The following is a 24,014-nucleotide window of genomic DNA, read 5'->3' on the forward strand; positions in this document are numbered from 1 at the left end:
AATACTAAAGGGTGCTCTACCAGCTTAGAAAGAAAGGAAGGAGAGAGAGGTCTGGAGAAGGGCACAGAACTGAAGAGCATCAGTAAGGGTAACCTAAGGGAAAAAAAGGGGGAGGGGGAAATAGTCTAACAACTAAAAACGAAAGGATAAGATGTCTAGTTCAAGAACTCCCTCCAGAGTAATAACTTTGAATATGAATGGATTAAACTATGCAATTTAAAGATACAGACTGATAGGATGGATTAAAAAGTATGGCCCACTGATATGCTGTTTACAAGAGACTCATCTTAGACCCTGCAACACAAAGAGACTAAAAGAAAAAGGCTGGAAAAAAATATTCTATGCAAACTGCAACTAAAAGAAAGCTGGGGTAGCTATATTAATATCAGAGAAAATAGACTTTAAATGCAAAGATATCATAAGAGACAACGAAGGACACTATATAATAAAAGGGATAATTCATAAACAATCATAAATGTTTATGCACCCGGTCAAGGAGCTCCAAAATACATGAGACAAACATTGGTTAAACTGAAGGGAGCAGTAGACACATCTACAATAATAGTGGGAGCCTTCAATACACCACACTCTTCTATAGATAGAACAATATCTACCTATAGACAGAGGACCAATAAGGAAACTGAAAACATGAACAGAACAATATGATTAATGAATTATACTTAACAGACATATAGATCGTTACATCCCAAAGTACCAGAATACATTCTTTTCTAGTGCCCATGGAACATTCTGTAGGGTAGATCATATGCTATGACACAAAACAAGTCTCAATAAATTTAAAAAAACAGAAATTATTCAAAGCACATTTTTTGACCATAATGAACGCAACTAGAAATCAATAACTATCAAAAAACCAGATCTTTCACAAATATATGGAGGTTATACAACACACTCCTAAACAACCAGTGGGTGAAGGAAGAAATTGCAAGAGAAATCGGTAAATATCCACAGATGAATGAAAACGAGAACACAACGTATATCAAAACCTGTGGGATGCAGCAAAGGTGGAATGGAAATTTATATGCTCTGAATACACAAGAAAGAGCAAAAACCAAAGACCTAACTGAACAACTGAAGAGGCCAGAGAATGATCAGAAAACTAACCCTAAATCAAGTAGAAGAAAAGAAATTACAAATATTAAAGCAGAAATAAATCAGCTGGCAAACAACAAAAAAAAAAATTAGAATGAATAAAACCAAAGGTGGTTCTTTGAGAAGATCAACAAGATTGACAGATCCTTAGCTAGAGTGTCAAAGTCAAAAAGAGAGAAGACCCAAATAAGCAAAATCAGAAATTAGAGTAGAGTCATTACTATGGATCCCAAAGAAATCTTAAAAATAAGAGGATACTATGAACAACTGTACGCTAAGAAACTAGACAACTTAGAGGAAATGGACAATTTCCGAAACACAGGAACAACCCATAAGAGACCTCAACAAACCAATCACAAGTAAAGAGATCCAATCAGTCATCGGGGATGGAAATGGAACAAATGGAACAAATTGAAGGAAAAATTTCTTCAAACGCAGAACCATGGAAATTGAGATCTGGAGTCAAAAAATCTCCAGCAAGAGCAGAGCAACCCATGCAAGTGGAAAGGGTGACTTTGTCCCAGAGGCAGAGGACAGACCTTCCACCTCCATGCTCAGGAAGAGTGCTGCCACCTGAGGCCTCAGAGAGTGGAGCACATTCCCTGGGGACTGGGGAGAGCCTGGCCACCACACCACTGTTTAGAGAAGGGAGAGCCTTTGCCCCAGAGATGGAGTACAAGTGGCGCCATGACGTCTGAGGAGGATGGGGCTGAGAAGAAGGTGGTCTCCCCAATGTGTGGATATGTTGAAGCACTCAACCCAGTGTTTGGAGAGAAAAGAGCTGTTGCAAAGGCCCTTGGAAAGGGTTGGACTCCTGCTCTCTCAAGCTCCAAGGATAAAACATCATTTGATAAATGACTCTCAGACTTTGAAATCTAATGGAGTATGCCCTGTGGGTTTTAGGAACTGCTTTGGTCCTGTGAACCCTGCTTTCCTTTCAGGTCAAGACCCAGATGCTTGCAGACACTTGGAGAAGCTTGGAGATGCAAACAGAAGGATGTCTGGAAAAGCTAAGTGAAGACAGAAGCCCAGAGACGTTTTGGAGAAAACCATTTTGAAACACAACCCGAGAGCAAAGGAGAAGCAGTTGCCAGTCATTTGCCTTCCCTGCAGACAGAGGTTTTCTGGATACCAACGGCCTTTCTCCAGTGAAGGTACCCTATTGTTGATGCCTTAGCTCGGACACTTTATGGCCTTAAGACTATAACTTTGTAACCAAATAAACCCTCTTTATAAAAGCCAACCCATTTCTGGTGTTTCGCAAAATGGCAGCATTAGCAAACCGGAACAACAGCATTTTTCTGAAGAGGAAATACAAACGGCTAAAAAACACATGAAAAAAAATGTTCATCTTCACTAGCTAATAATGGAAATGTAAATCAAAACCACAATGAGATACCATCTCACACTAATAAGAATGGCTGCCATAAAACAAATAGGAAACAATAAATGCTAGAGAGGATGTGGAGAAATTGGAACTCTTGGTGAAACTTATGGCTGTAAAGGGGAAGCTAAGCCCACTTATAATTATACCTAGGAATCTCCTCCAGAGAACCTCTTTTGTTGCTCCAGTCACCTTGAGTCCCTTTACCAATTGCCCTGGGTGGGACACTACGAAGATTTTACCAATTCAGTAAGATATCGACCAAACGCCTATGATGTCAGACCAAAAACTTGAATATCAAAGACATCAAGCCAGCCTCAAGGAACTTACAACAAAGAAAGGGAGAGATAGATATACATAAATAATGCTACTGTGTTGAAAGTACCACAGATAGAGACAAACACAAAAACTGTCCAGAATCTGAAAAGACGAAGCAGAGATGAAGTCTTAGCTCGTTTTAAAGACTCAAAAAGTATCCAAATGATCAACAGAAAGAAGAGCATTTCTCATACAGAAAAAAGCATGTGTGAAGACACAGAGATATAAAGTACTTTTAAAACAGCTAAGGGCATGGACCCACAAGCTAGACTCTCTGTTTAATCTGGCACCACCACTACCTACAGTAGCTGTGTGGCCTTAAGTCACTCAAACTCTTGTTATCCTACTTTCTCATCTAAGATATCTCCTCCATAAGGTTGTTATAAAGATGAGTTAATGTGTAAAGCCAATAGAACACTGCCTAGCACATAATACATGCCATGTTTGCAGAGTAAGTAAATTAACAAATAATACTTAAGGAAATCTTAATAGTTTGACATAACTGGAGTAAGTAAAAGAGAGCAGCTAAAGGGATGGGAGAGGTGGACAAGTGGTCAGATCATGATAAGTCCTGCGCACTATGGTAAGGCACTGAGACTTGATCTCTGAATGACAGGATGCATTAAAGGGTTTTTTGGAAGCAGAAAAGTGATATGACCAGTGACAAAGGACTGCTGGCAGGACTAGAGGCTATATGGATCATTACACAAAGTTGCAGTACAAAATTCAGAGAACGGACAGAATGAAGAGACGTACAGAAGATAAAATCTTCAGGGGATGAATGGGGGAAAGTAGTAGGGCACAAATCCCGGGGACCTGGTCTAATAGACTGATGATGTGAATGACCAAACACCAGAAAGGTAAGCTACATACACATCATGCAGAATTCTCAAGAAATAGAAATTCCTCTATAGACCTCAAAAATAAATAAATAAATAAATAAATAAATAAATAAATAAATAATAGCCATTTTAGTGCAAACAGCTTTTCTGTTAGTCTACAGTTCTTTCTTCATATAGCAGCAGTAGTCATATTTTTAAGTATAATCAGAACAAGAACTTAAAACGCTCCAAAGGCTCCTCACCCATTAGAATAAGATCCAAACTTCTACCATCAGACTACAATGGGGGCAGCAGAGTAATGGTGAAGAGCCCACTCTGACCCACTCTGGTAACAGACTACCTAGCTCTATCACTTTCTAGCTTTGCGACCATGGACAATTACTCGACCTCCATGTCTCAGTTTTCTTATCTATAAAATGGAGTTAACAGTACCCACCTCACAGGGCTGCTGTGAGGATTCCATGAGATAATACGTGAAGACAATCTTTTATAGTTTCTAGAATTTTTTCACTGAGGAAGCACTCAATATATGTACTACTCATTATAAGAGTAGTAAATATAGTAATAGTTTACAAGACATACCCCCAAGAACTCAACTCCTACAGCACTTTCCCAAACTCACACTCATTTTGTTACACAAAACACTTGAGACTCAATGGCCTAATCCTTTAACACATGGAACGCAATCCCACCTCGGGGTCTTTCCACCAGCCATTCTTCTGCTTGGATGCTCTACACTCCAATCTTAGCATGGTATTTTTTCTCAGCATTTAGGTCTCAGTTCAGAGGCCAACTCCTTAGAGAGGTCATCCTAGGCATCTGATCTTGAGTAGCAACCTATCTACTCTCATCAACCTCTTTCAGTCTCTCTCTATTCTCTTACTTATACTATTTTCTTCATAGCTTCTAGCATTATAAGGAATTTTCTATTTATTAGCTTGGTTGTTATCTGCATCCTTCCATCCCCCAAGTAGAATTATAAGCTCCAAATAAATATGGACCTTATCTGTAGTTTCTAAAACAGTGCCTGGCACGTAGTGGGTACTCAATAAATAGCTGCTGAATTACGAAATCAATTTCTCAGCTTTACTAAAACAAACCCACACTGTACCCAGAGGAGCATTCTGTCTTTGGCAATGGCAAGGCTGCTCTTGAAAAACAACTGAATGTTACCCGACTTTTACAGCTTTCAACTTGGAGGAAACCGAGGTGCAACTTTCTTTGGTTGTCCCATATCTGGGTTCATCCATCACCAGTTGCCTCTGCTACACCATCCAGGTTCAACCCCAACAAGTCAGAAGTTGTATACCTGAGGTGCACTGGTGGGCAAGGCAGCAGTGCCACGTCTGCTCTGGCCCCCAAGATTGGCCCCGAGTATTTCCAAAAAAAGTTCAGTGATAACATTACCAAGGCAAGTGGTGACTGGAAGAATCTAAGGAGTACAGTGAAAATGACCATTCAGAACAGACCCAGACTGAGATGGTACCTTCTGCCTCTGCCCTTATCATCAAAGCCCTTAAGGAACTACCCATAGACAGAAAGAAGCAGAAAAACTTTCAGCATTGGGGAAATACCACTTTTGATGAGACTTTCAATAATGCCTGACAGATGCCACACCTATCTTCAGCCAGAGAACTCTCTGAAACCATTAAAGAGATTCTGGGGACTGCTCAGTCTACGGGCTGCAATGCTAATGACTGCCACCCTCCTGACATCATAGATGACATCAACAGTGGTGCAGTGGAATGTCCAGCAAGTTAAGAACTACAGAGAAAAATATTTCCATAAAGGATCATTTGTCAATCACTTAAAAAAAAAAAGTTATTTGGGGAGGCGGGGAGGTGGGGTGGCGCTGAATTTTTAAACGCAAGTTTTACAATGACTGAAGTGCATTTAAGGAAGTGGTTCTAGAAAAGGGTAAATCTCAGCAGCAGTTAGAGAAGGGGATAACACCATAATTTGCTATTTTGAGGGAATCACAAACATCATTGCAGCCTAGAGAACTGAATAACCACATTAATAGTAACTGGAAAATATCATGACTTCAGGAGATTTTAAGATAATGTACAATTCCAGGAACACATTTCAAAAGAGACTACACTATAATGACCCCACGTAGCACTGACTCAGCTAGTGCTTCCATTTATAGAAATGAATTTATTTTCTATTAGAATTCTTTTTCTTATTGATTTTTAAGAGCTATTTATACATTTAGGATAGTAGCCCTTTGTCAATGTTATAAACACCTTTTCTCGGTGTACTATTTGTTTGTACTGCCCTTGCCCCATGAGAGCTTTACATTTTAAAAATTTATTTGGTTGTTTTAGTAGCCTTATTCACTAATCTTTTCTTTTATGGCTTTTTGTATAATACTTTGAAAAGCCTACTCCATCTCAAGATCAGAAAAAAAATTCAGGCTAATTTTAAAGATCAGATAGATGGTGACTCAATCATCTAAAAATAACACACATAAACTGAAAGACATATTGTGAGCCAACTTCTCTAAATTAGAAGAGCAAAGAGTGAAGAAAAGGACTTAAATGCTCATCTATATAATCTGGAACAATATTAAAATATAATTCTATAATGAAAAAGAAGGAACATTTCTAATACTTTTCACCAAAACCCTACTTCCTTAAATCTTTGATAAAAATAGTACTGATACACGATTTAAAATAACCAACTTATTACAAACAAAATGCTCTGACAAAAACTACCAGGGATACTTGTAGATTTCTCATATTGACTCCATTTGATTATATAAACACCTAAAAAAAAGTCATTCCAAGATGTAAAGAGCAATGAAGTTCTGATACATGCTACAATATGGATGAACCTAGAAGACATGTTGAATGAAATAAGCCAATACAAAAGGACAAGACTATATGATATCATTTACATTAAATACCTAGAACACGCAAATTCATAGATAGAAGGATTACAGGTTACCAGGCGCCAGGGGTTGGTGTAAGGGAATGAGGAGCTTGCTTAATGGGTGGAGTTTCCATCTGGGGTGATTAAAAAGTTTGGCAGTCAATGGTAAAGATGATGGTGCAATATCATAAATAATTATTACCATCTACAAGTACCCTTGAAGTGGTTCAAATGGGAAGTTTTGAGCGGTATGTGTTACCACTAGGAAAAAAAAAAAGAATAGGAGGCGGGGCACGATGGTGGCATAGGGAGGTGTGGAATTCAGTTAGTACTCTGAAACAATTAGCATAACGCCAGGGACAACTAGTAAATAGTCTGGAACAACATCTGTGACTGAACACACATCATACACCAGTCTGGAATGGATGAAACAGCTGAGATCCCAGCATAAGAAGTGTAAGTAAAGCTGTTCAAATTGAGGAGCTGGCACCCTTCCCCCACCGGCATGGCAGGCTGAGCTGAAACACATCCTTGTGGGAAAAAGAAGTCTACTAGGAGGAAGGGAAGGTAGCTCAACCAAACTCCAACTGTGGTTTTAGTTAACGAGTCTGCACTATTGAATACAAGCTATGAGCACAAATAAACCCAGAGCAAGCAAGAAAGGAACCAGGGGTTTCGCACTGCAGAGAGGAGGTGGGGCTGATGAAAAAAGAGTACATAAATAAAAACAGAGGCTTTTGGAGTTGGCTTAGCTCAGAATACTGAAAAAAGGCTGTGTGCCAAGAAAAGGGGCTACCAGCTCTGGTTCTTGAATGGTAACTGGGGGGCTGGGGACTGGCTCTAAAAAGGGGATTTTTTTCTTTTTCACTTTTTATCCCCTCTGATTCTAGGTAGCTCATTAGAGAAAGCCTCAGGCATTTTCAATTGTCAGCTGACCCAGGGAAGGGTGGAGTTAAGATAGTTAAGAGAGACAAAGGAAGAAGTCAAATGTAGATCAATCCTTAAAGGGCTTATCTCCCCTAAGAAAACCGTAAGGTGGAGCCCAGCTCAAGTGGCAGCCCTCCCTCAGAGAACTTAGATCCTAGGGCCTGGGCAAAAAAAAAAAAAAAAAAAAACAACAAAAAACAGAAACAGCTTAAGCTTGGCTTCTGACATCCTTGGCCCCTGGCAGGGACAGAGTTTACTGAGAACTAAAGGCAATGCTTCTCTTTATGTCAATGGGGAGCTGTGGGCTGAGAAGCACCACCTGCTGGGCACGACAGGAAAAGCACAGAGTCTAGAGGCCTCACAGGAAAGTCTGACAACTATCTGGTTCTCTCTCTTTCTCAGGGAAACTTGATACTGATTACACCCTCTTCCTGAGACCTAGATCCATCTGGTTTAGGAAAATCTGACTGGGGTAATCAAAGAAATCAGATGCCTAGACAACAAAAATTTACAAATCACACTAGAAAATACAAAGATATGGCCCAATCAAAGGAACAAACTTTCACTTCACATGAGACACAAGAGTTGAAACAACTAATTAAAGATATTCAAACAAATATGCCAAATCAATTAAAAAATCAGATCAACAGGTTGAGGAAAGATGTTATGGTTTGCTAATGCTGACATTTTGTAAAACACCAGAAACGGATTGGCTTTTATTAAGGGGGTTAATTTCGTTACAAAGTTATAGTCTTACGGCCATAAAGTGTCCAAGATAAAGCATCAACAATAGGGTTCCTTCACTGGAAAAAGGCCATAGGCATCCAGAAAACCTCTGTTAGCTGAGAAGGCACGTGGCTGGCCATCTGCTTGCTCCCAGGCTGCATTTCAAAAAGGCATCCTCCAATATGTTAGTGTCAGCTTCCAATGGCAGTCTTCAAAATGTGCTCTACACTGCAGCTACGAGCTCCTTCTATCTGAACACTTATAGGGCTCCAGTGATTTAATTAATTCCCCCTGCCGAATGGGTGGGGCCACACCTCAATGGAAACATTCAATCAGAAGTCACACCCTAACCAAAGTTGTCACTCACAGTTGGGTGGGTCACAGCTCCATGGAAACAACCTAATCTCAATATCCCACGAGATAGGATTAAAAGATCATGGCTTTTCTTGGGGGATATAATATATCCAAACTGCACAGAAAACATGGCAAACAGATGAAGGACATGAAGAAGACACTGGTTGAACATAAGGAAGAAACTGAAAGTTTGAAAAAAAACAATTAGCAGATCTTAAAGGAATGAAAGGCACAATAGAAGAGATGAAAAACGCAATGGAGACATACAACAGCAGATTTCAAGAGGCAGAAGAAAGGAATCAGGAACTAGAGTAGAGGGTAGAACATCTGAAATTCTACACAAAAAAAGAACAGCTAGGGAAAAGAATGGAAAAATATGAGCAGGATCTCAAGGAAGTGAATGACAACATGAAACGCACGAATATACGTGACATGGGTATCCCAGAAGAAGAGAAAAGGAACAGAAACAATGATGGAGGAAATAATCACTGAAAATTTCCCATCTCTTATGAAAGACATAAAATTACAGATCCAAGAAGCACAACGTACACAAAACAGAATAGATCTGAATAGACCTACTCCAATACACTTAATCATCAGATTATCAAATGTCAAAGACAAAGAATTCTGAAATCAGCAAGAGAAAAGTGATCCATCACATAGCAAGGAAGCTCAATAACACTATATGCAGATTTCTCAGTAGAAACCATGGAGGTCAGAAGGCAGTGGCATGGTATATTTAAGATATTGAAAGTGAAAAACTGCCAACCAAGAATTCTATATCCAGCAAAACCATCCTTCAGAAATGAGGGAGAGTTAAAAATATTTTCAGACAGACACTGAGAGAGTTTGTGAACAACAGATCTGCTCTACGAAAAACAGTAAAGGGGAACACTACAGGCAGACAGGAAAAGATAGGAGAGAGAGGTTTGGAGAAGAGATTAGAAATGAAGACTATCAGTGAGAGTAAAAAGAGAGAGGGAAAAATACATTAAAATTAAAATAATAAAATCAAATATGACTATAAATTCCAAAAGTCAAAATGGGAGACAGCAGACATTACATTGAGTGAAATTAGCCAGAAACAAATGGACGGGTACTCTATGGACTCATTAATATGAACTAACATTGATGAGCGAAATTTGAGAGTTAAAAGTTGAGAACACGGGTTATCAGGAGATAGAAAAAGGTTATAAATTGGGCATTTGATGCTGAAGGAGTACATAGAGTCAACAGGATTGACTGTAGATCCAGAAACAGCATAATACTGTGTGATGGTGATAAAATATTGTAACTACTCTGAACAAAGATGGGAGTGAGTACGGTTGAAAGAGGAAGCCTAGGGATGCCCAGAAGGAAAGACAGAAAATAAAGACTGGGATTATATAACTTAGTGAAACCTACAATGGCCAATGATGGTGATGAAACGTACAAATATAAGAATGTTTTTAAGAGGGAAAACAATAAATATCAACATTGCAAGGTGTTGAATATTGGATGGTACGAGGGAAAAAAATATAATCAATGCAAACTAGAGTCTATACTTAATGGTAACATTGTAAGATGCTTCCATTAATTGTAACAAAAGCAATATACCAAAGCTAAATGCCTACAAGAGGGGGTTATAAGGGAATGGTATGGGATTCTTGGTGGTGGCATTGTTGTCTGACCTTTTCATTGTATTTTACTTTATTTTTATTTTCCTTCTATCCTTTATGTTTTTATTCTTCATTTTTTTTCGTGTTTTTTTTTTTTTTTGGCAGAAGAAATGGAAATGTCCTCATATAAGTTGTGAAGGTGAATGCATAACTATGTGACTATACCAGGAATCATTGCTTCTTTACTTAGAATGGATTGTATGGTGTGTGAATAAAATTGTTTAAAAAATAAACAGAGGGATACAAGTGCTGGAGAAAATGTGGAGAGAGGTATGTCCCTATTCATTGTTGGCAGGGAAGTAGAATGGTGCAGCCCATGTGGAGGGCAGTATGGTGGTTCACATAAAGCTAACTATGGGGTTCCCATATAGTCCTGCAACCCCGTTACTGGGTATATACATGGAAGAACTGAGAGCAGGGACATGAATGGACATTGCACACTGGTGTTTACGACAGCAGTATTCACGATTCGCAATGGATGGATGGGACCTAAGAGCACATCAACCGATAAATGTAATGGTGAATGTGGTGTATACATCCAATGCAATATTGAGCAGCAGCAAGAAGAAACAAAATTGTGAGATATACACTAGGTGAATGGCCCTTGAAGACAGTATATTCAGTGAAATAAGCCAGAATCAAAAAGATAAACAATATAACGCCTCACTAATTTGGACAAACTATAATGTGGAAACTCTTGAGAATTGAATCTGATCTGATAGCACAGGTTATCAGGGCAAGACTTATGGTAAAGGTTCCTAGATTGTAAGCACTTATAGTTATAAGTTGTAATGGTTATTTCTAAATTCTGAGATGATGAGCCATTTGTGTATAACCAAGTCAGTCCCTGGAACTTCGGGTACCTGTGTGACACGTGAGACTCAGAGCCAGAGTTTGACAGCTATGAATGTCAGCATTACCCCATACAACAAATGTTAAAGAAGCTGAAAAAGACATCAGACTTTAATTAGAGAAATGAACAGAATGGACTTGGTTAGGACCAAGGTAAACCAGACTAAAGGGAAAAGGATGATACTGTGTTTTAAAACTTCAACTTCTATGTGACACCAAAGGAAGAAATGTTTATTTGGTGGAAAGTCTGTATTTTCTGTAGTACACCACATAATTTAACTTCTATGTTCAGTTTATTCAAGCACCATAATTACATGGAAACTTGAAGAAGGGGTGAGATCCGGTTGGTTTATACAGGTTAGCATGAAGCCCTGATAATTTGGGCAGAGAATAAAAATGTATTTGCAAAGCCCCCTTGAGGGACTGGGGAAAAACTGGATATACGAAACTTCCCCATCTGGGGAATTCCTGATATTCTTGCAAGCACTGGAGACTACCATTGTATTCAGCCAAGCCCCTGATCTTGGGGCTTGCCCTCATGAAGCTTGTTACTGCAAAGGAGAGGCTAAGGATACTTATAATTGTGCCTGATTTGGCCTCTCTCTCTAAGCCAACACTGTAGGTAACTCACTGCCATGACTCCCAGGGATGTAAATCTTCCTGGCAATGTGGGAGATGACCCTTGGGGATGAGCCTGGACAGCATCATGGGATTAAGAAAGCCTTCTTGACCAAAAGGGGGAAGAGAATGGAACAAAATCAAGTTTCAGTGGCTGAGAGACTTCAATAGGTCATTCTGGAGGGTATTCTTATGCATTGTATACCTATCCCTTTTTTAGTTATTTGTGTATTATAATAAATAGAAAATGCCTGAAATTGTTGAACTGCAATCCAGTATCCTTGTGTGCCACTTTGAATGTATTATGTCCCCCCAAATGCCATTATCTTTGATGTAATCTTGTGTGGGCAGACTATCAGTGTTAATTAGATTGTAATTCTTCCAGTGTTTCCGTGGAGATGCACCCCACCCAATTGTGGGTGATGACTCTGACTGGTTAATTTCTATGGAGGTGTTGCCCCACCCATTTGGTGTGGGTCTAAGTTGAGTCACTGGAGCCATATAAATGAGCTGACAAACAGAAGGAACTCAGTGCAGCTGTGAGTGATGCTTTGAAGAGAAGCTATCGCCAAGAGGGACACTTGGAATAATGCACAGGAACTGAGAGAAGAGCTGCAGATGAGAGACAGTTTGAAGATGGCCGTTGAAAGCAGACTCTTGCTCCGGAGAAGCTGAGAAAGGACAAATATCCCAAGTGCAACTAAGAGTGACATTTTTGAGGAACTGCAGCCTAGAGAGGAACATCCCAGGAGAAAGCCATTTTGAAACTAGAACTTTGGAGCAGACGCCAGCCACGTGTCTTCCTAGCTAACAGAGGTTTTCCGGACACCACTGGCCATCCTCCAGTGAAGGTACCCAGTTGCTGACGTGTTACCTGGAAACTTTACGGCCTTAAGACTGTGACTGTGTAACCAAATGAACCTCCTTTTATAAAAGCCAATCCATCTCTGTTGTTTTGCATTCCGGCAGCATTAGCAAACTAGAACACCTTGTTTCTTGAAGATGATTGTATACAGCTTATATGGTGTGACCATGTGACTGTAAAAACATCATGGCTCACACCCTCTTTATCCAGTGTTTGAACAGATGAGTAGAAAAAAGGGGGACAAAAAGTAAATGAATAATGGGGCGGGGGGAAGAGTAGGAGATGTTTTGGGTGTTTTTTTATACTTTTTTATTCTTATTTTCATTTTTATTTCTTCAAGTAATGAAAATGTTCAAAAAATTGATTTTGGTGATGAATGCACAGCTACATGATGATACTGTGAACAACTGATTGTACACTTTGGATGACTGTATGGTATGTGAATGTACCTCAATAAAATTGCATTCAAAAAAAGAACATGGTCTTTTTTAGGGTATCTAACAGCTGAAAAGAAGCAGGATAGTTAATAATACTATTTTAATACTCTTTCATCAATTGTAACACATATAACTACTTATTTAAAAATAGTGCAATTATTAAAAACTGTTATCAACAATTTTAACAAATGTTCCACACATGTGCAGGGTGCTGGTGATAGGGTAGAGTATGGGAATCCTGTATTTGATGCAGGATTGTACTGTAAATACACTTCTCTAATAAAAACAAAAAGTAAAAAAAAGCAAAAAAAACACAAGCAAAACAAAAACCTCTAAAAGTCAAAGTCTGAAAAAAAATTTTTTAAATAAAAAAAAAGGAATAAAGTATGATACATACTAAAACACCCCTTATTTCATGTTTATTGAAGCCTTTGCTTGACAGGTATCAAAAAGTCTGGTAAAAATTCCAGAGTACATAAAGCTCTGAGTTTCCCTATTTTATAATGGGAATTTAGTAAGCATGTACTTTTCTTATTAATACAATCAAGAGAATAAGGATAAACAGGTGTTAAAAACTTAAAGAGTGTCACTACTACTTTTCCTATGTGAAACAGAGAAGACTGAGGCTGTTTCTCTTCCATAAGCTAACTCACAAATCAAACTTGGCTTCTTGCCTAAACTAACCACCAAGCAGGTTTCTCATATTCAACTAAGACAACTAGAAGCCCATCTTTACTGACTGTCAGATCACCTAATAATAAAGGAAAGGGGGTAAATGTCAGCTAGCTGAGTTCTTCCAAGTTGTACCTGAGTGGAACCAGATCCTCAAGTCACTATTATCTCTCAACAACAGAACCTGCTAACATAAAAAGTGAAATATGGCCTAAATGCAGTACAGTATACCTCTTCTCTTGTCAAACAGCACTGCATTAAGTCAAGGCATGAAGACCTCAATAACGGTAGCCTTGTGGAAGGCAGTCACAGAAATAACAATATCAAAATCAATTCCTTTTCCAAGTACCTGTCACCCATGACCCCTATAGAAAGACATAAAACTAATCCAGCTAGAAAGAAGAGAATGTTAAAGTAAACTGAAAAGCAATTTTGACATCTAAGCTTTGATAGAGAGGGTCTGTATTAGTTTGAAGCTGTTATGTACCCCAGAAAAGGCCATGTTCTTTTAATCCATTCCTGTGGGTGCAGACCTGTTGTGGGTGGGACCTTTTGCTGGGTTATTTCAATTGGAGATGTGACCCACCCCATTCAAGGTGGGTCATAATCCCCTTACTGGAGTCCATTATAAGAGAATAAAGGACATACAGAAAAAGCCCACAGAGCTCAGAGAAGCTAAGACAAGGATACACCCACAGAAGCAGAGACAGGAAGCCACTGAAACCAAAAGCTGAAAGCAACAAAAGCCGGAGAGGACTAGCAGATGCTGGCCCGTGCCTTCCCATGTGACAGAGGTATCCCAGGTGTCGGCAGCCTTTCTTCAGAGATGGTATTGTCCTGCTGATGCCTTAATTTGGACATTTTCATGGCACAAGAGATAAATTATCTTGACTTTCAATCAGTAGAAGCGTATTTTAAGCTTTTTCTCTAATAATGGAGATGGATTTGGACTAAGATATTGCATTGTATCTTACATTTACTCCATCACTTCTTGTGAGAGATGACTGCTTGAAGTCAGAGACATAATTTATTTGTCATTAACTTGTCTGCCTAGGATGACTCCTGTGACTTTAGCCTTATTAATACAACAAACAATAGGACCTCAAAATATGTTAGCTGCCTTCACTTCTTTTTTATACTTAATTCTAGTTCACACTATTTCTGTGTCTCTTTAGGAAGTTTCTTAAGGGTCTTCACTTTTAAATCGTCCTCTGGTAAAGCATGATGGTGTGGAGTTAAGAGTTCAGGCTTTAGAGTTCAACTGCTGGGGTCTGAATCCTATTTCACCATTGACTAGCTCTGAATCTCAGGCTGTTCCTTAATTCATTGCCTCAGTTTTCTAAACATAAATTGGAAACAACAAAACCCACTTTAGAGAATTAAGATTCAATGAACTAAAACATATTTTAGAACAAGACCCAGAACATAATAAGCACCCAGAAAATTCTATTTAATTTTATTATCTATTATATACCTCTAAGAACAGTATCATCAAACAGGACCAACAACATGATTTGCAGGGTCTGGTGCAAAATGAAACGCAGAGCTCCTTGTTCAAAAATTATTAAGAATTTCAGATGGCAGCAACAGAGCATTAAATCAAGCATAGGGCCCTTCTAAATGTGGAGCCCGGTACAACTGCATAGGTTGCATGCCCATGCAGCCAACCCTGCCACCAGGTAAATTCTCCTGACATCTTAACTATGGTCCTTGCTAGGAGTCAGTCTAATAGTATTGCCTTGTTATCATCAAATAGTTCAACCAACTCCAAGCCAGGAGGCAGCACACTTGTAAAAAGAGCCCCTTTTGTGGCAATGGACAAATCTTGACTTTAAATTCTGGTTCTTTCACTCACATACTTAGCTGTGAACAGGAACCTGTTAACCACTTCAAGTTTCAATTTCCTCCTCTATAAAATGGGGAAACCATCATCTTCTTTGCAGGGTATTTGTGAAGATTAAATAAAACTGTATATATGAACTGCTCAGGTACATAATTTGTACTCAACAAATGTTCATTTAATTTTGAAGATTACTGTGTTTCTCCAACCTCTTAGGGAGCCACTAGCCACCTGGAGCTACCAAACATCTAAAATGTGGCTAATACAAATCGAGATGAGTTGTAAGTTTAAGAAACACACACCAGATTTTATAGACTTAATGTAAAAAAAGAAAGTAAGGAGAGAAGTTTAGAGAAAAGCTCCAGAGAAGCTAAGACAGTACCCACAGGAAACAGAGAGGAAGCCACCACAGCCAGAAGCTGAAAGCAAAGAAACCCAGGAGAGAAGGACCAGCAGACACTGGCCGTGTGCCTTCCCATGTGACAGAGGAGTCCCAGATGCCAGCAGCCTGTCTTCAGAGTCCAGTATCATCCTGTCGATGCCTTGAGTTGGGACATTTTCACAGTCTAAGAAAGTTACTTCTCCAGGAAAGTAGGTAGAAAGCCAGGAACTGCGTGGACTGGACACCACAGAGCAATATGACTTTGGGCATACTTCATACAACACTCATGAAAACGTGGAACTGCTAAGATCAGCGAAATCTGTAAGTTTTTGCGGCCAGGGGACCCGCGCCCCTCCCTGCCAGGCTCAGTCCCGTGGGAGGAGGGGCTGTCAGCTCCGGGAAGGAGAAGGGAGAACTGCAGTGGCAGCCCTTATCGGAAACTCATTCTACTGATCCAAACTCCAACCATAGATAGACTGAGACCAGACACCAGAGAATCTGAGACCAGCCAGCCCAGCAGAGAGGAGACAGGCATAGAAAAAAAACAACATGAAAAACCCCAAAATAAAAGTGGAGGATTTTTGGAGTTCTGATGAACATAGAAAGGGGAAGGGCAGAGCTCAGGCCCTGAGGCACATATGCAAATCCCGAAGAAAAGCTGATCTCTCTGCCCTGTGGACCTTTCCTTAATGGCCCTGGTTGCTTCGTCTCTTTGCATTTCAATAACCCATTACATCTCTGAGGAGGGCCCTTTTTTTTTTTTTTAATCCTTTTTTCTTTTTCTAAAACAATTACTCTAAGAAGCCCAATACAGAAAGCTTCAAAGACTTGCAATTTGGGCAGGTCAAGTCAAGAGCAGAACTAAGAGAGCTCTGAGACAAAACGCAATAATCCAGTGGCTGAGAAAATTCACTAAACACCACAACTTCCCAAGGAAAGGGGGGTGTCCGCTCACAGCCATCATCCTGGTGGACAGGAAACACTCCTGCCCATCGCCAGCCCCATAGCCCAGAGCTGCCCCAGACAACCCAGTGTGACGGAAGTGCTTCAAATAACAGGCACACACCACAAAACTGGGCGTGGACATTAGCCTTCCCTGCAACCTCAGCTGACTGTCCCAGAGTTGGGAAGATGGAGCAGTGTGAATTAACAAAGCCCCATTCAGCCATCATTTCAGCAGACTGGGAGCCTCCCTACACAGCCCAGCAGCCCAGAACTGCCCTGAGGGGACGGCACTCACCTGTGACATAGCACAGTCATCCTTCAACAGAGGACCCGGGGTGCACAGCCTGGAAGAGGGGCCCACTTGCAAGTCTCAGGAGCCATACACCAATACCAAGGACTTGTGGGTCAGTGGCAGAGACAAACTGTGGCAGGACTGAACTGAAGGATTAGACTATTGCAGCAGCTTTAAAACTCTAGGATCACCAGGGAGATTTGATTGTTAGGGCCACCCCCTCTCCCCGACTGCCCAGAAACACGCCCCATATACAGGGCAGGCAACACCAACTACACACGCAAGCTTGGTACACCAATTGGACCCCACAAGACTCACTCCCCCACTCACCAAAAAGGCTAAGCAGGGGAGAACTGGCTTGTGGAGAACAGGTGGCTCGTGGACGCCACCTGCTGGTTAGTTAGAGAAAGTGTACTCCACGAAGCTGTAGATCTGATAAATTAGAGATAAGGACTTCAATTGGTCTACAAATCCTAAAAGAACCCTATCAAGTTCAGCAAATGCCACGAGGCCAAAAACAACAGAAAATTATAAAGCATATGAAAAAAACAGACGATATGGATAACCCAAGCCCAAGCACCCAAATCAAAAGATCAGACGAGACACAGCACCTAGAGCAGCTACTCAAAGAACTAAAGATGAACAATGAGACCATAGCACGGGATACAAAGGAAATCAAGAAGACCCTAGAAGAGCATAAAGAAGACATTGCAAGACTAAATAAAAAAATGGATGATCTTATGGAAATTGAAGAAACTGTTGACCAAATTAAAAAGATTCTGGACACTCATAGCACAAGACTAGAGGAAGTTGAACAACGAATCAGTGACCTGGAAGATGACAGAATGGAAAATGAAAGCATAAAAGAAAGAATGGGGAAAAAAACTGAAAAAATCGAAATGGACCTTAGGGATATGATAGATAATATGAAACGTCCGAATATAAGACTCATTGGTGTCCCAGAAGGGGAAGAAAAGGGTAAAGGTCTAGGAAGAGTATTCAAAGAAATTGTTGGGGAAAACTTCCCAAATCTTCTAAACAACATAAATACACAAATCATAAATGCTCAGCGAACTCCAAATAGAATAAATCCAAATAAACCCACTCCACGACATATACTGATCACACTGTCAAACACAGAAGAGAAGGAGCAAGTTCTGAAAGCAGCAAGAGAAAAGCAATTCACCACATACAAAGGAAACAGCGTAAGACTAAGTAGTGACTACTCAGCAGCCACCATGGAGGCGAGAAGGCAGTGGCACGATATATTTAAAATTCTGAGTGAGAAAAATTTCCAGCCAAGAATACTTTATCCAGCAAAGCTCTCCTTCAAATTTGAGGGAGAGCTTAAATTTTTCACAGACAAACAAATGCTGAGAGAATTTGCTAACAAGAGACCTGCCCTACTGGAGATACTCAAGGGAGCTCTACAGACAGAGAAACAAAGAAAGGACAGAGAGACCTGGAGAAAGGTTCAGTACTAAAGAGATTCGGTATGGGAACAATAAAGGATATTAATAGACAGAGGGGAAAAATATGACAAACATAAACCAAAGGATAAGATGGCTGATTCAAGAAATGCCTTCACGGTTATAACGTTGAATGTAGATGGATTAAACTCCCCAATTAAAAGATATAGATTCGCAGAATGGATCAAAAAAAATGAACCATCAATATGTTGCATACAAGAGACTCATCTTAGACACAGGGACACAAAGAAACTGAAAGTGAAAGGATGGAAAAAAATATTTCATGCAAGCTACAGCCAAAAGAAAGCAGGTGTAGCAATATTAATCTCAGATAAAATAGACTTCAAATGCAGGGATGTTTTGAGAGACAAAGAAGGCCACTACATACTAATAAAAGGGGCAATTCAGCAAGAAGAAATAACAATCGTAAATGTCTATGCACCCAACCAAGGTGCCACAAAATACATGAGAGAAACACTGGCAAAACTAAAGGAAGCAATTGATGTTTCCACAATAATTGTGGGAGACTTCAACACATCACTCTCTCCTATAGATAGATCAACCAGACAGAAGACCAATAAGGAAATTGAAAACCTAAACAATCTGATAAATGAATTAGATTTAACAGACATATACAGGACATTCCATCCCAAATCACCAGGATACACATACTTTTCTAGTGCTCATGGAACTTTCTCCAGAATAGATCATATGCTGGGACATAAAACAAGCCTCAATAAATTTAAAAAGATTGAAATTATTCAAAGCACATTCTCTGACCACAATGGAATACAATTAGAAGTCAATAACCATCAGAGACTTAGAAAATTCACAAATACCTGGAGGTTAAACAACACACTCCTAAACAATCAGTGGGTTAAAGAAGAAATAGCAAGAGAAATTGCTAAATATATACAGACGAATGAAAATGAGAACACAACATACCAAAACCTATGGGATGCAGCGAACGCAGTGCTAAGGGGGAAATTTATACCACTAAACGCATATATTAAAAAGGAAGAAAGAGCCAAAATCAAAGAACTAATGGATCAACTGAAGAAGCTAGAAAATGAACAGCAAACCAATCCTAAACCAAGTACAAGAAAAGAAATAACAAGGATTAAAGCAGAAATAAATGACATAGAGAACAAAAAAACAATAGAGAGGATAAATATCACCAAAAGTTGGTTCTTTGAGAAGATCAACGAGATTGACAAGCCCCTAGCTAGACTGACAAAATCAAAAAGAGAGAAGACCCATATAAACAAAATAATGAATGAAAAAGGTGACATAACTGCAGATCCTGAAGAAATTAAAAAAATTATAAGAGGATACTATGAACAACTGTATGGCAACAAAGTGGATAATGTAGAGGAAATGGACAATTTCCTGGAAACATACGAACAACCTAGACTGACCAGAGAAGAAATAGAAGACCTCAACCAACCCATCACAAGCAAAGAGATCCAATCAGTCATCAAAAATCTTCCCACAAATAAATGCCCAGGGCCAGATGGCTTCACAGGGGAATTCTACCAAACTTTCCAGAAAGAACTGACACCAATCTTACTCAAACTCTTTCAAAACATTGAAGAAAATGGAACACTACCTAACTCATTTTATGAAGCTAACATCAATCTAATACCAAAACCAGGCAAAGATGCTACAAAAAAGGAAAACTACCGGCCAATCTCCCTAATGAATATAGATGCAAAAATCCTCAACAAAATACTTGAATATCGAATCCAAAGACACATTAAAAAAATCATACACCATGACCAAGTGGGGTTTATTCCAGGCATGCAAGGATGGTTCAACATAAGAAAATCAATCAATGTATTACAACACATTAACAAGTCAAAAGGGAAAAATCAATTGATCATCTCAATAGATGCTGAAAAAGCATTTGACAAAATCCAACATCCCTTTTTGATAAAAACACTTCAAAAGGTAGGAATTGAAGGAAACTTCCTCAACATGATAAAGAGCATATATGAAAAACCCACAGCCAGCATAGTACTCTATGGTGAGAGACTGAAAGTCTTCTCTCTAAGATCAGGAACAAGACAAGGATACCCGCTGTCACCACTGTTATTCAACATTGTGCTGGAAGTGCTAGCCAGGGCAATCCGGCAAGACAAAGAAATAAAAGGCATCCAAATTGGAAAAGAAGAAGTAAAACTGTCATTGTTTGCAGATGATATGATCTTATATCTAGAAAACCCTGAGAAATCGACGATACAGCTACTAGAGCTAATAAACAAATTTAGCAAAGTAGCGGGATACAAGGTTAATGCACGTAAGTCAGTAATGTTTCTATATGCTAGAAATGAACAAACTGAAGAGACACTCAAGAAAAAGATACCATTTTCAATAGCAACTAAAAAAATCAAGTACCTAGGAATAAACTTAACCAAAGATGTAAGAGACCTATACAAAGAAAACTACATAACTCTACTAAAAGAAATAGAAGGGGACCTTAAAAGATGGAAAAATATTCCATGTTCATGGATAGGAAGGCTAAATGTCATTAAGATGTCAATTCTACCCAAACTCATCTACAGATTCAATGCAATCCCAATCAAAATTCCAACAACCTACTTTGCAGACTTGGAAAAGCTAGTTATCAAATTTATTTGGAAAGGGAAGATGCCTCGAATTGCTAAAGACACTCTAAAAAAGAAATACCAAGTGGGAGGACTTACACTCCCTGACTTTGAAGCTTATTATAAAGCCACAGTTGCCAAAACAGCATGGTACTGGCACAAAGACAGACATATAGATCAATGGAATCGAATTGAGAATTCGGAGATAGACCCTCAGATCTATGGCCGACTGATCTTTGATAAGGCCCCCAAAGTCACTGAACTGAGTCATAATGGTCTTTTCAACAAATGGGGCTGGGAGAGTTGGATATCCATATCCAAAAGAATGAAAGAGGACCCCTACCTCACACCCTTCACAAAAATTAACTCAAAATGGACCAAAGATCTCAATATAAAAGAAAGTACCATAAAACTCCTAGAAGATAATGTAGGAAAACATCTTCAAGACCTTGTATTAGGTGGCCACTTCCTAGACTTTACACTCAAAGCACAAGCAACAAAAAAAAAATAGATAAATGGGAACTCCTCAAGCAAAAAAAAAAAAAAAAGAAAGTAAGATACCTCATTAGTGTATTACTTACATTATAAAAAAATATTATGTGTACACTGGGTTAAATAAAGCATGTTATTAAAATTAATTTCACATTTTTTTTTTTTTTACTTTTTTATATAGTTACCAGAAAACTTAAAATTAAAAATGTGACTTGCAGTATCTATATTTTTATGGAATGGTGTTGATCCCAGAAAATGAGAAACTCCAAAGATCTGAAATGAAGAGAAAAGGGTTTAGCGCTCTACACTGGAAAAGCAACCTGGGTACAGAGATGACATTATATGCTCATCCTACAAAACAGATTGGTAAGAAACTAAGATATAAGACAGAGGAGAATCTTTGACACTTCCTGCTGGGTAAAATTAAAATGCAATTACAATGTCTGAATAGAAATTTTCTTTGCTTTTAAGTACTTACAAAATATTCAATGAATAGTTACTCATTTCTTCTCCCTAATGAACCTTTTAAATTACCTAATTCAACACATTTAATAATTTCAACTCAACTTCCTTAATTACAGTCAAGTTCTGGGAAAGACAAGAATAAACTGACTTCAAGAGTATAATAAGTACCATATAATGACCAACCACTTCAGTCTTTACCACTAAGTCAACAGTATAGAGGTACAGTATAGACAATGACTAGGGAAAAAGACTGGTGTGTGGTTTCAAACATATCTTTATAATGCTTCTTTAAACCTTCAATGCAAAGTTTTAGTAAACAACAACTATAACATTTGTCTGAATCTAGGACAGAGAAAACATGGGGTGGGGCAACCTATCCCTAGGGAAAGGACTGTAGCGATTAACTTCTGCCTTTATTTCAATTAATTCTTAAGCCTGTATCAACAAATTTGTATTAAGTTCCAACATAAGTGGTTCCCATGTTTTAATTCTTTTAACAGTATTTTTCAACTATTCTTTTGGACAAAAATCTGAATCATAACCCTGGCTAACGATCTAGAAGAGAAATGAAGGTTAGCAAAGAAGCATAATAAATATAAGAGAAGATAAGTTTTTACAAATATGTAAAGCAATTTCTTTTCCAAAGATACCTCACCTTAATTCATTAAATCATTCCAATTCATTGCAATGCTGTAAATGCCAGCCAGAATTTCGTTCAATTCCTTCTCAGCTTTAAAGGGAGAGAATGAAAACCTACTCACTCACACATAAAAAAAAAATCAGCTATCTCACTTTTACAATTAGTATTAAAATGTGCTTACCTATAGCCAGATTTCCCACTTGTACAAAGATCCAAAATATGTCTAACCAGAGTCATGTTAGAGATTACTTGCATTAAAGCTAGAAGGTAAGAGTACAAATTTCTGAAGTTTTCACCCTTTTATTTCCTATTCTAGGAGATTTTCTTTCATATCCTCTTTCAAAAATTAAATGCAGGAAATCTTGAGCATCTCACATTTACTTTATTTTAGTTTAACATATGCCCAGAAAGGTCAGCATTGTGGAAAATACCAAAAAAAAAAAAAAAAAAAAAGACCAAAATGTTTACCCATGAGCAGTTTCTAATCTTCTGGAGGAAAGAAAACACATTTAAAACAACTACATGCAATTAAAGTACAAGACTGGAAAAGAGTACTCTCATATTGCTACTGGCAAGATAAAATGCTTTTTTTTAAAAACGCAGAAAAACTCTTTTCTGGATGAATAACTAATAGTAGATGCTTAAAGCCTTTAAAAGTCACTACCTTTGAACTAGCAGTGCCATATTAGGAAGTTTATCTTACAGAAATAATCAAGGATGAAGGGTATTATACAGAAATGCTCATCACACAGTTCACTGTTTATAAGAGTGAAAACTTAGAAACAGCCTCTACTTCCCAAAATGGCAATTATTACCATGAACTGCCAGGCAGCCATTAAAAAGTCACACTATATTAACTTACAGCATGTTACAAAATACTATGTATACTATGATGTCATGAATATTTTAAGATTATATTCACATATGTGCAAAGGAAACAAAAGGCTGAAATACATACACTAATGTTAATACTAGTTATCTCTAGACGGTAGTAGTATCCAATTTTTAATTTTCTTCTTATATTTCTCTATTTCCTGAATTTTATATAATGAATATGATTATGGTTAAAATTAAAAATAAATACACAGCCACATGGTTCAAACTACAAAAAGTAAGGATTATGACAACTATAATAACAGCTAATATTTACTTAGGAGCCAAAAACTGCTAGGCACCATTCTAAGTGCTTTATGTTAATTCATTTAATCCTTATGACAAACATAAAAGATGTTATTATTATTCT

The 24,014-nt window shown here is 38.5% G+C and overlaps 1 protein-coding gene and 1 pseudogene across 3 annotated transcripts in view; one reads left to right on the forward strand and one right to left on the reverse strand.

Annotated features, from left to right (window-relative positions):
- The window catches only part of ARHGEF7 (Rho guanine nucleotide exchange factor 7), a 254,497-nt gene that overhangs the window by 181,619 nt on the left and 48,864 nt on the right, over window positions 1–24,014 (reverse strand). The gene's annotated exons all lie outside the window — the stretch shown is intronic.
- LOC119507419 lies at window positions 3,377–5,418 on the forward strand (annotated as a pseudogene).

The sequence above is a fragment of the Choloepus didactylus genome, chromosome 12, assembly GCF_015220235.1.
Source record: "Choloepus didactylus isolate mChoDid1 chromosome 12, mChoDid1.pri, whole genome shotgun sequence".
Taxonomy (NCBI): Eukaryota; Metazoa; Chordata; class Mammalia; order Pilosa; family Megalonychidae; genus Choloepus; species Choloepus didactylus.